Raw genomic sequence first — 11488 nt, 5'->3', positions numbered from 1 at the left:
ATTCGTGACTATATCTGCAGTCGTTTTGGAGATATGAGCGGAAAAGAACAGGGAGGGGCTGGTCCGCCCCACCAGGTGCCCCCCCCCCCCCCGATGGGTGACAGCACGAGAACGCCTGAGGCGGTGGGGGGGGGAGGGGTAAAATATTTTTGTTTTTGTAATGCTCCACGCATTGGCGGTGACTTTTTATAAGACCATCTCCTCGTCGCTATTCCTTGCTTTCAATTCCCGGGCTCCAGATGATGACTACTCTCACGCAAAATAAGATGAATGGAGCTTGCGATTTAGCCCAAAACGCACGCAGCATATTTTTTATACAGAAAATATTTAAAAACAATTCTTTGGAAGGAGATATAATGAACGATTTTGGAGCCTCACAAAACATGTTTCAGATATGACGCGGCACATAAACTGACGCACACTGTGTAAAAAAAAAAAAACGAGCGGGAACTCCGCAAGCACTTGTTGACGAATGAAAAGTGTTCGCCCCGTCGTCATAGCATCAAGACAGCGTCAAATATTTTGAACACACTCCATTGCGCCGAGAACGACACCAAGCAAGTTAGGTGACTGTTGCCAGTTGACGAGAATATTGAGAAGTGAATTAATTAAGTTTTGTCTGAGTTGAGAAAGTTTGTGTTTGTTAGTTGTAATTACTATTAAATTTGTATTGTTGACACTAAAAACGCCTACGTTTGTAACACACATAAATCAAGGTTAATGAAAAAATACATAGGTAGGGGTGGGGAAAGCTCAGTTGACAACAAAGTGACTGCAGCCCCAACCTTTATCCTTTATCTGGAAGAATTCCCCCCCCCCCCCTCCACTATGGGTTGCGAAATAAGATATAGGCACAATTGGTGAGGTGTCTGTCATGAAGGAATTCTTTTATGACCTTGCACTAAATTTCCCAATAATTATCAGGTAGAAAACAGCTTTGACTTTGTGCATTGATGAGTACTTATCAGTTGTATATTATCCCAATACCCCAATACCAACGTTTTCTAAACGGCATCCAGTACTTACAGCACTACCTTCACTTTTATCATCTAAATACAAAACAATATGATTTACTTTATTAACGCAACATCAAACATGACATCTCTCAACTCATGGCCTCTCAACCTGAGGACTGCAATTTGTTTGGGAATATCCAAGGCAAAATAAATATCTATTAGATATAGGTAACCCTTTTCTAGTGTTTGCTTTCTGCACCATGTGAGAATTACTAGCCATAAGCGTATAATTAAATGGCTTACATTGGTTAGAGTTAACCTCATCTACTCAAAAAGTATATCATTCGACGCGTCTGAGCAAGGCAAGTACAATGATGCTAAAATCACGGCTCTGCTCTGCGGCCGTTTTTCTGCGAAGCCATTTTCCAAAAACCGAACCCGTATCTTGGTCCACTTGACCTGAACTTAGAGGTCATGGGTTGGCCTGAGACCTTAACCCTCGCCGGCACAGGCCATTTTGCGTCCTTCGACAGCACAAGGGGGGAGGGGGTTGGTACCTACGACTCCCCCCTCGCGTTTGGCCCCTGATCGAGCTAGAGCTTCGCGGGAAAAAATGAGCGTGTTGCCCGTCACGAGAAGAAGCCGATGATACCCAATGTTAAGGGCGTAGGTCATCGGGTGACCTTCCAGGTCAGGTCAATGACCCAAAAACCGGGAAAATCGGGACCTGTTAGAAAGTCGTAAAGTGTGGCTGCTATGTGGTTTTCCGGGGTGCGGATCACAAATATCGTGTTAGTTTTGATCAGAGATGATGTCTTTTAGCATTTAGACCAGGTCGGGTCAGGTCAGGTCAGGTCAACCGGTAGGGGTTGTGACGGGTATTCGTAATACGTGTCAACCGCCTCTGACAGCTTCGTAACACGTTACGAAGGCACGAAAACTACTTCGTAAATGTTCAAATGGTTGCTAAATTCGAATTCAGCTCCAAAAAACTACCCTAGAAACATGTAAAACTCGAAAAAAGTGAACCGAGGTCACCCGAGGTCACCAAAGGTCAATGACCTGACCTGACCTTCAGGTGACCTTGACACCCACCCTAATGTACCTATGGGAGCAACATCAAATCGCATGTTTGAACGTTTGAAACCACGAAAAGCTTGCAAACGCGCGGCTAATGCGAGCCGACATACGCGGAATCGCAATTCCGGCCAAACATGGTCTCGGAAAAGAGGTCACAGGTCAACGGTCATTTGGGTCAAGGTCATTAAATTTTCAGGGTAGGTGTAAAATTGATTAATGCGAGGGCACCTAAAGTTTCGTTGCGATCGGCCGCTTTTTACGCGAGTTATTCGTGAAAACCCTTAGGGGGATTGTGCCGGCGAGGGTTAAAACCCGCGCACCGACGGGGGTCTGCGCCAACTTCGCACCGACGGGGGGGGGGGGGCGGATGACCACCCCCCCCCCCCTGAGATCTCGAGAACGAAGCAAGATAGCGACAAGCGGTAAACGGCATCGGATACGCACGGCCAAGATCTACAATTTTTACAAAGGTCATTTTCAGGTCAGGTCAAAGATGACGTCACAGGGGTCGAAAAAGTCAAAATGGCGGCGCTAGATATGGAGAGAGTTTTTCTCGAATAACTTTCGAATTAGTCAAGGTAGGAACAAACTAAGGGCATCATCGTGATCCTCTCGTCAATCCGCATCGAATGATATATATGTTGACCTCGAAAGGTCAAGGTCAAAGGTTGACCTCAGGTCACGTGACCTCGAGGTCATCATGTATATCATTCGATGCGTCTTGACGAGCTGAACACAATGAGACCATCCACGCGTCTGTATCTTGTTCCTGTACGGAGTTATTGGCCAAAAACCTTTGGTGACCTTTGATGACGTCACATGACCTCACAGCTGCCCAACAGCAAAACAGACCTCAAGGTAGTGAAGGTTGATCGTATATGAAGTCATGTATGGTATATGGGGCCATTCCGACCCGTTTTAGTGGTAAAAACAGGGAGTTGATTTTTCCCCCATTGACTTATAATGGGGAGGTCGCGAAATTGACCTGACCTTAGGTCACCGATATCAAAATTCCGAGATATACAAATTGTAGCTACTAATGACCTAATAATATCCTGCGACTTTCAAAGGCCTCCGACATCTACTGTAGCCCTGGCACGGTGACAAAGTTGCAAAAAAGTGACTGGAGGTTGGGTCATTCAAAGTGACCTGGTGACCTGACCTTAAAAGGTAGGAGTTTCAAACTTGCACACCATGTGTAAAATTGATGAGGTTATAGTCATACTAAACTTCGCGGCGCTACGCGCCGCGGTTTTCCTGCTATTCACGAAAAACCTCAGGGGGGGCGGATATCCGCCCCCCGTCGGTGCGAGGGTTAAAATTGGGTACATACCAATCGCTGCGTCTCGTAACGGCGCTGTTTCTGCGAGGCTCCAGCTCCATCATCAGATACGAAACGGCGATGGAGTGGCCTAACCCCCCCCCCTACCTTGGTTAACGCGTATGTATAAAACCCATAGGTCCGGCGAGGGATAATCGTTGGCCGAAACGCCCCCCCCCCCCTCCTCAACGGGGGCAGAGTCCGCCAATTTCACAGCGGAGCGCGTATCAAGCACGATAGTGGGCTTCCCTGTAATGGCGTCGTTGGGGCTCCTGGGTGTGGATTTCTGAACGTTTTGATCTCTGCTGTAGTTAATGCCCTGCCGATAGATAAGGCCTCGATTGCGCAGACTGCATTCCGCGATGTTCTTCAGTAGACGAAACGCTTCAACTGACCAGTGCAATCTGCTTCAGTACGGTAATAAAGTCAACAAAGTGGTGATAGCTTAGCGTTCATCAAATATTGACATACATACATACCATTGTAGCGATGCCTATCGGCAGGCGGTATAGAGCTCGACGCCATGACTAAATTTGGGAATGCACTGATACGTCCGGTCCGATTTCAATACTGTTTATCCTCAGGCGTTCGCTTCCCTGTTCGGCACCGCCGCCGCTGTTTCCGCAGACCGGTGACGTCGTAACCCCCACTGCAGCCAGGTGGGGTCAGCTGATCTCTCCCCTCCCCCTCGGTCACCGCAGGGGGGGGGGGGGGGCGCAACGACGTTTTGTGAAAGTATTTCGTTTTTGCAACCAAGGAGAGGTGCTACCCGGATACTCCTATTGTGCCATTCAAATCAGTAGTTAACACCTCCCGGGGACGATAGGCTGCGAGTGCTGCGTGGCCTGGGCCTCGTTTCATAAAGCTCTGCCGTAACTTACACCTTTCCGTAATTCACACCCTTTCAAACTACGGAGCGCAAATGAAGCCGTTTCACAAAGCCACAACTGGAATTGTTTACACCTCCGTAACTAAGCACATTTGCGTAGTTGCCGTAATTTTTTAAGCGTCCTACAAATTACACTTTCATGTCAACACTTATTTTTTTACGAGAAATTATAAAACCATTATGTTGAATTTAAATCTTAAAAATTATTTATGAAAAAACAAAATTGATATTGATGACCATCCTTTATTAAATCAATATATTGAAAACAGCAGAAAGCCAGCTAAGCAGAAGTGCCTAGCTACGAAAGTGGCGCGGCGCGGCGAATAAACAAAATTCCGATAGTGGCCACCATAGATATACAGACTAGATAGGACACGCCCATTGGCTCCCCATACTAGCGAACATGTAGGTCAGGCGGCCATGTTGGGGCAGCCGTCTTCATAGACTCGCATTTGCTACAACACGTAAAGTGAATGGGGCTGGAGCGGTTTCGAGCCCGTTTTCCAAACCGATTTTTGAGTTATTGGGAGGCTGCAGATGGCCAGTATGGTTATGAACTGATTAGTTAGAGCCTATAGCCTCACCAAATGTATTTGAAATCAATTTTTTTATCATCGTACCGTACCGCAGCGAGGGATTAGTCACCCCTTGTTCCCAGACGGTTTACTCGTGCTTGTTCGGTACACGCTGGCCTCAGAGAGCTGAAAGTTGGTACAACTGACCTTTCATTAAATCCGGATCTTATGACACTAATCATCCTTTCAGGTCATGCCCGGTCACTGACCTATGACGTCCGCGCGGTCATGACATGCCGCAACTTCGTAATGCCTTCAGTGCCACTGCCAGAGGAGCTTTCACAGGGAGATCAAACTAACAGAACCTTGTACCCTCCAGAGGACTTATAGCTTGTATATCTAATATTTTTCCTGACGGTCACCTGAGGTCAGGTCAGTCACGTGACATCGCCATCACAAGTCAATGGGGAAAGGTGGTAATTGCTATTTTGGTGCCGGAAATGATTGAAGGCTATGCAAACGCACGCATGAGATAATACACATCTTGTAAACCAATTTTTAACTTTTGCACCGTTTACTTTAGCGACATAGATTACGTCACAAAGCCAGAGTCGGAGGTTTAGGTAAATCATTCGATTAAATTGAGCTGGCGAGTCGGGACAGTCACCAATGGACTGAAGACCGTCAAAATCGAAATGAGTTATACGGCCCTCCTAGATCAACGTGACGTAAGGTCAGAATTGTAGGTTGAACTTATCCTAGCACAAGCATATCATCGACGCGCCTGAGCATGGTGACTAGGATAATGCCTATATCGCTAACGTTTATCAGCAAACTAGACGCTACTACATCAGCACCGCCCGTCCTGCCGTCGATGCCGCCACAGACGGGTGCCGCTGCTCCCTGGGAGCCGCCTCGGTGTCCGACCTGCCGTCGGGGTCACCATAGACGGGTGCCGCTATTCCCTGTAGACTGCCTCTGTTGCCTGGTCTGCCGTCGCCCCCCCCCCCCTCCCACACACACACATAAACGTGTGCCACTGCTCCCAAGGTGCCGCCCGGCCTGCTGTCGGGGCCGCTACAGACGGATGCAGCTGCTGCCGGAGTGCCGCCCGGCCTGCCCATCGGGGCAGCCACAGACGGGAGACGCTGCTCCCTGGGCACCGCCCGGCCTGCCCGTCGAGACCGCCTCTGACGAGTGACGCTCCCTGGGGCGTGCTGTCCGGATCGACATTTTCCCGTTCTTGTGTGCGTTTCGAGACTGCTTGGAACAGGCCAACGTCCTAGTCGCAGCTTTCTCTAGCCTTTGCTTCAGCCCCCGCTGCTCTGGCAGCTATTGAAATGGTCCTGAGGAAAATAAAGACAACCAATCATGCCTACTTCTTAGTTCTCCTTATAGGGATAGGGCGATGAGCGGACTCGACACTGACATGCACACACTGCCATGTTCACACACATTCACACATGAGGCGATCAATCATGGTCCATGGAATACAAATCTTTATGAGCGAGAAAGAAATGAGATTGATTATCGAAAAATATTGATATAACTTCAAAAAATATCGGGTTAAATGAGTACGAACTGTCAAACTTGGTATCAAGCATTCTAGAGGCCCATATCTTTGCAGCCATACATGCTGTTTAGCAAACAGTTATCATGTTGTGTAGCTTATCCATTCTTCCTTGAAATTACGCATTGTTGAAGCATTTGGGGAGTCAACTTGGCACGTTCCACCAGGCACTTACTTAATCATCGGTGCCAAATCTGTTCTGTTTGCAATAACTCCTATTTAATGCCTGGACACATTTTGATGAAACTTTGTGTGTTGTTGGGCACCCACAGGGGGGAGACACGGCTATTCGCGCAATGTATTCAGTTATGGGCCGCGCGGGGCCTCGCGATGACGCGGCTGGAGGCAACTGCTCAGCGCGCTAGGATACTTCTGGCGGGGCCGGGCGCTGAACGGTGTGCAATGAATGGGTTATGGGCGGGAGCCGGGAAGACAGAGATGAGATATTGAATTTGAATTGACATCAGCAATCGGGTGGGGAGGGAGAAGGTGTCTAATCGAGCTTGGGATGGGGAAAGCCGAAAATGTCACGATCGGCTCAGAGCTCCGACAGGGCCGGGTGCCGTACCATATATTTAGGCGGGCAGACAGATATGAGTTATTGGGTTTAAATTCACCTTACCATCGGTTTCTGGTGGGGTTGGAAGACCTTTTTAGTAAAGCTCGGGGTGGGGCAACCCACTGGCGGATCCAGGGGAAGGCATTTGGGCCGGGGCAAACGTCTTCCCCCACAACCGGGGCAGCGCCTGAAATCGCTTTTCGAAAATAAAAGAAAACTTCACAGCTTTTCTGAGGAAATGTTGGTTAATCACACTGCACAGCAGTGCGCAATTAATCGAAATCCGAGTTTTTTTAATTAATTCGGAGAAACCTTTTTGGGATAAGCCCCCGCAGTGACCAAGACCGCTTCCTGGATCCGCCAGTTGTGAATAAGTCACAGTCGATACCGCGCTTCGGCGGGACCAGGCGCTGTATACGTTATACCTACCATGAAGATGCGGACAGACACCTGACCCCAAATCCTACTGCTATACCCGTGCTTCTGTGGGTGAAGCACTGAAGCATCACGGAACCCCACAGGACCTGCGACTTGCGAGTCGACGAGGTGGCCGCTTTGGCCGCCGGGTAGGTACTGCAGCTCCCTGGAGTTGCCTGGGACCGATGGTAAAACAACAGGCGGTGCAACTATGGGCTGTAGTAATTAGTGAATTCCCGTAATGTAGAGATCATATCCTCAATTATCTCCATTACGATTTTATATTCCTAAACAATATGACAGACCAATTATGCTTGCCTACATTCAGTCATTACCTCTGATGGTTATACGCCCAGTACAACATGTGTTGTCTGTCAAACAACAATCGACGACGGGATCAATTATCATCATCTCTTAAACCATCGGTTGTCAATTCACCCACCCCGTTTCCCTAAAAATAGACGGTCAGATCCGGCCAGGGTCCTTACGACCCCTCTAGATTCGCCAGAGACGGGATCGGGTCGCCGTTATTGCACTCGTCTTATGGTCTTTAGATGCATAGCTTCGACCACGGACGTCGGACGGGGTGAACGTTCTACGAATGTACGCACCATCCAGGCCTAGGATGCATCGAGGTTTATAAGAAAGCAGTCTGTATATCAATCAACATAACAATGGTGGTATGCAACCACATTAAAATATCTCCCCGGCTCCGGCAACGTTCCAACGCCCCTCCGTTATGCATTCGCCCGACGTGTCCGCCGAGCCGGCTTGCCTCCAATGACGTCATCGGCCGGCCGGTGGCGTTCAAGGTCAAACGGCTGGTGTCCTTACCTGGAGTTCTATAGCCTTGGGCACCCACTTCCCTTGGCAATGCAATGAGAAATGTGGTTTGGGTGCAAGCGCGTGCTGGGTATTTTTATGACTCCAGAATGGCAGGATGCATTGCATACAAAATTGGGACACTGGCTGGAGACCAATCTGATGAGTGGCTTATAAGTTTAAGCAATCACTTGAGGCATACTATTGTATGTGTACAATTGTACATATGCAGAGCACGTATCTATTTCTCACAAACATCTGGAATGATTGTGCTCAAAGTTGGTATGGTATGTTGTAACAGTATAAACAGATCATACGCTGCTTTCACATGTTAGCAATGACACAGCAGTGGACTCTGCTCACCTTGCACAAATACATGACACTCACCTGCAGGTGAGCAGGGAAGAAAGACCTGATGGGACTGCACCATAGCACAGCCAAACTGGTCTGTGCAATCGAAGGAGCCCTCATCATGAAGTGTGCCGCATGACCAAGCTTGCACCGGGGCAAGCGACACATGTTGCCACCAGTCCATCTTCACCTGAATGCGCCAGTCCTTTCGCTGTACACACCTGGGTCTTGAGGAAACCTAGAAAGTGAAAAATGACAGGCATCTGTTAATGTGTTGAATAACTGGTAACTTAAGGGGCTGGGTGGAGGTTAGTTCAAATGAAATACCCTTTGTAACTATACATTTATATTCACTGCATCTTGATGCTACTGAACTCTTAACAGACCATTGTTTAATCAATTGTCCTTATGGCGAACTGTTGTTATGGATTGTGATGTATCCACATTAAAACATGAACAGAGACTATCCACAAAACACATAAGAACAATACTAACTGCAATTTATATCCATTTCTAAAACATCCTCTCAGACTTAACTGAAAAAGACATTTTCTATTTACCTGTGGACAAACACACCCCTTCTTCCTTCAAACTGGTTGGAGGCTGGAGCAGTTGCTAGCTAGGCATCTTGCAGCCTTTTTGAGCACTTGTGAGTTACACATATAACTGAACCTGAAAGATAGATACAATAATTGATCATTTTCTTGAGTCAATTACCTGGGCTACATTACCAAGTAACTACGCATCAGGAAAGGATTTTCCTACTCGCTCACCGCTGCACTCAGTTTGAAATATGCATTTACCAACTTTGCTCATAAAACCCAGGTCAATGAAGACTTAGGTATTTCAAACCAATTAGATGGCAAGAGAAATATTGCAATATCTGCAAGGCTACAAAATGGTTCACAATTTTGGAATTTCACATGTAACCATTGTTTTTAAGGCGCCAACCACAGCCCAGACGGCAATGCCGAAAACATATTGCCAGTGCAGAGCTGCTCATCAGCCACAGGGTGGCTTAGATTTGCAGCAGAAAGTTCAACATTTTTGTGTTGAGCATTGCTGGCCATAACATCATACAATGCAGATCTGCTGCACTAGCATATCATATCTACTCCAAGAAAATGGTGAACAGATAGTCAGTCCTCAGAGACATAATGCAGTCCTCTGAGGTCAGGTCAAGTGCACCAAGGTACGGTTCCGTCTTTGGTTAATAACTTCGCAAAAAATCAGCCGGAGAGCCGCGATTTTGGCAGCATCGTGTTTGCCTCCTCAGGCGCATCGAATGATATACTTTTTGTTCGGGTGAGGTCAACTTAGGGTATTGACCTCAGGTCACGGTCAGATCAGCGCCCCCAAGTCATGAAATTGGTCGATGGCGGTCATATTGCATATCATTCGATTCGGCAGGTCTTCCTTAGTCCATTGGTGGCTTTCCCCACTCGCTAGCTCAATTTATCCGGAGTTATGAACGAAAAACTAATATGACTCTAATAACATCATAAATGACATCACGCAAGGTCAACATTGCAAAAGTGACGCATCTAACCTTGCAAGGAGTGCATGAAATCACGATTCTGTGTGCTTGAGATAGTTGGAGACCGTTCCCAGCGCCAGAATAGAAGTTTTCATTTTTCCCATTGAGGTCACGAAAATGACCTGAACTCATATGACCTTAAGGAAAAATCCGAGATATACAAGCTACGAGATTTGTAATGGATACTGGATCCTGCAAGTTTCATTTTCCTGTGACAGCTCCTCTGGCAGTGAGGGCGTTGCGAAGTTGTGACATCTGAAGACCGTGCAGAAGCTCACTTATGACGTCATGGGTCAGTGACCTAACCTGACCTGAAAATGCGGTTGGTGTCAAAAGATCCGGCTTGAATCAATGGTAAGGTATGTCAAGTTTCAGCTCTCTATCGCCAGCGTATTCGGAGCTATCGGGGAAAACCCCTATGGGGGGGGGCACCGCCTTCCCTACCCCCACCCCCCTCGGCCGGCGAGGGTAAGCCAACAGCCTGCTGGAATCTTATGAGACCGAAAAATTTGGACAAACATCAGGCATCACCTTGACATCACGCAGTGCTATCTAAGGGTCGATGGACGTATTTAGAAGACCGAACATATTTTCGAAGATATTTTCGTAGTAGACAGGCCGAAGATATTTTGGACGGTTCCAACAAGTATGAAACTGGAAACATATCAAATTGGGTATTTAGATCGCCGTGAAAAGTTCGTATTTTTGTAGGTAGAAATCCATAATAACTAAGAAGCTTATTGATTCGGTTTCTAGCCCGACATTCGCCTCGTAAAACAAGAAATCACTCTGAACCAGCTACTGCATACTTTACTTTGGAATCCATGAAAATACACCACAAGACTTGTTGGCCCACACGACAACAGAACAACAGCGTCCGTGTGCAATCACAACATACACCCAGCACACATCAACACAACACCGATATTACAAACAACATGCCACCAATAAATTCAAACTGCCGACCTGCCAAACCTAATCGGCGCCAATTAGGTAAGACCGGCACACATAACCCGAACAAATACGGCAGAACATGTACCACAACATGAAACAGGAGTGGAGGACCAACAGTGTCTGAAACTGTCTCCCCTCGCTAGTCCGCTATTCTGAACATCTACATCTATGTAGTTGTGAGTTCAGGACCGGCTAGTTACCACCTCTGTGGGCGCGTATTTACAATTCATACGACACGGAATGAACCATATAATACATATTGTCTGGATGCACCTGAATGAGCACAGGAAATCCTATCGTAACTATCAGCGACATCTAACAAGCGAAATTGAAACTAACGCTTTATCACCCCATTCGAAATACCCATACATTTATTACACGTAGGCCCTCCAGAAAAAGAGTGGTTGGTTAGCCTATATGCGACTTTGGTGTAGTAACTTTGAATGACTGAGAAACTCCTGTAAAATGACTCATTATAGAAATGAGAAGAGGGTTCGTGCACACCAGACATGTGCTT

At 47.2% G+C, this 11488-nt stretch overlaps 1 long non-coding RNA gene across 1 annotated transcript; it reads right to left on the bottom strand.

The window, feature by feature from the left end:
• Positions 1-4546: 4546 nt before the first annotated feature.
• Positions 4547-10909, bottom strand: LOC122367598. Its single transcript, XR_006254085.1, has 3 exons — positions 9041-10909; positions 8517-8718; positions 4547-6107 (listed from the first exon to the last, which is right to left on the bottom strand). It is a non-coding gene; the product is annotated as an uncharacterized LOC122367598 (long non-coding RNA).
• Between the last annotated feature and the right edge of the window lie 579 nt (positions 10910-11488).

The sequence above is a fragment of the Amphibalanus amphitrite genome, unplaced genomic scaffold (assembly GCF_019059575.1).
Source record: "Amphibalanus amphitrite isolate SeventyFive unplaced genomic scaffold, NRLGWU_Aamphi_draft 000880F_arrow, whole genome shotgun sequence".
Classification (NCBI taxonomy): Eukaryota; Metazoa; Arthropoda; class Thecostraca; order Balanomorpha; family Balanidae; genus Amphibalanus; species Amphibalanus amphitrite.
The sequence above is the reverse complement of the archived record's forward strand: the minus strand, read 5'-3'. Positions and strand labels throughout refer to the sequence as shown.